Raw genomic sequence first — 2,163 nt, 5'->3', positions numbered from 1 at the left:
AACAACTGTAGGTTCTATTGCTTTTCTCATCAGTCATGCAAAAAATACATGGACAGCTTCAGTTGGAAGATATTAGATATCAAGGACATTTCCTCCCTGAAAGTTTCTAGGGCTGCCAAAGGAGCCGAAAGATAACAATTAACAGGACTAGTCACTGCGTTGACCTCCAACTCTTCCCAGCTGAACTAGACCTTTACACCGTGGTCTGTCATTAGTTCTGATGGCACTCGAAGCCAAAATGTATTGCATACCGTTCATTCCTAATCTGCTGGGTAATTATTACCTTCTACTGGTGTCTATATCTGTTAATAGCTGTAAGAGGTCATTCACGTAAAGAATCGATCGGTGATCAGAAATTATTACCCACATTTAACAGATGAGCAGATTGAGGTTCAGAGGGGCTGGAGTAAAGCCATACAGTAGTACAATAAAAATAGCAGTAAACAGTACAGTAAAAGGTCAGGAGTAAGCAACCAGGTCTTTGGACTCAGAGTTAGATGACATTTGCACAAAGAAATGGAATTGTCATTCCAGTTGTGGACCTTTACACCTTCACCTATTTCTCCTACTGGTTATAGATCCAACAGAACCCCAGGGCACTACTATTTGGCTAGTTAATGTACTAGGGCATATCTTTGCAATCTGACCATAAACTCCTTGATAGAGGGCGAGATACTTTTAAAATTGAAATGAGATCATATATCCAGAAGGTTCATACATGGTTCTTAGCAAATAGAGTTCACCTTACCACTATTACATTGCATTATTTTTTTTAAGATTTTATTTATTTGTTTGCGAGAGAGAGCACAAGCGGGGCGGGGCGGGGGGGAGCAGAAGGAGAGGGAGAAGCAGACTCCCCGCAGAGCAGGGAGCCTGATGCGGGGCTTGATCCCAGGACCCCAGAATCATGACCTGAGCTGAAGGCAGACACTTAACCAACTGAGCCACCCAGATACCCCAACACTGCATTATTTTTTATCTAAAGGAACCAACTTGCAGTTAACCACATTGCTGGACACGTCAGTTTCTGCTCCTTCTCCAAACTCCACCCTTTTACGGTAAAGGATTTTACAAAGAAGGCATAAACCCTCAAAGATGAAGAGGATGGGAGAGGAGACAACCCATGAACGAGGTCAACAGAATTTTGGAAGCTGGAGAGCACATGGATGAACGCCTTGCCAGACCAGAGAAAGCTGTGGTCAACCCCAGCAAGGGGACGAAACCAGTAAGAAACAAATAAATTCCCCGCCACAGAAGCCTAGAGAGATATAAGTCTTTGAGACACCAGGTATCTCTGAGGTCAGGGTTGTGAGCAGGACTGGAAATAGGTAGGTTGGTTAGAAACCTGTGGAAGAGGCACTCTGATGCCCAGGTTACGTCCCCGCACCAACAGCCAGGCAGCTACTGGAGCCCAAGTTGGCAGGAGACTGAGGGTTTTCCTTGCATGACATTCAGTCAGAGGGACTCTGGACTCAGACGCCTCAGGCATAGCTTAATGCAAGGCTGCGGCACCAAACTGAAAACAGGGTTTGGAAAGAGAATCTGCATACTCACATTGTCCCAGCTCCTTCCCGTTGTTTCCTAGAACACAAATACCCAGGCTTGTCTCTCCTACGATTTCTTATTTCAATCAATTATTTTTATCGAGTGTCTACTGTGTGTAAAGCACTGAGCCAGGTACTGTAAATGTTTTAGCTTATATTAGTTTGTTGCTATCACAAAGTACCACAGACTGAGGGGCTCAGCCAACAGAAGTGTATTGTCCCACATTCTGGAGGCTGGATATCTAGAACCAAGGTGTTGAGAGGGTTGGTTCTTTCTGAAGGCCGTGGGTCTGTCTTCTGGCAGCCTCCGGCACTCCTAGACTTATAGACGGCCGTCTTCTTCCCTCTATGCATGGATGTCTGGGTCCAAGTTTCCCCTGTTTTATAAGGACACCAGTCATATTGGTTTAGGGCCCACCCTAATGACCTCATTTTAACCTGACGACCTCCATGAAGACCCTATTTCCAAATAAGGTTGCATTCAGAGGTGCTAGGAATTAGGACCCAAACAACATAGCTTTTTTTTTTAGACCGGGCATGATTCAACCCAGAATAATAACTGTACCTATGAATCAAACAAAAGCTTGCACAGAGCTTACATTCCGGTGGACGAGACCCT

Source organism: Leptonychotes weddellii, chromosome 8, assembly GCF_054177405.1.
Source record: "Leptonychotes weddellii isolate Sample4059 chromosome 8, ASM5417740v2, whole genome shotgun sequence".
In the NCBI taxonomy this organism is placed as follows: Eukaryota; Metazoa; Chordata; class Mammalia; order Carnivora; family Phocidae; genus Leptonychotes; species Leptonychotes weddellii.
The sequence above is the reverse complement of the archived record's forward strand: the minus strand, read 5'-3'. Positions refer to the sequence as shown.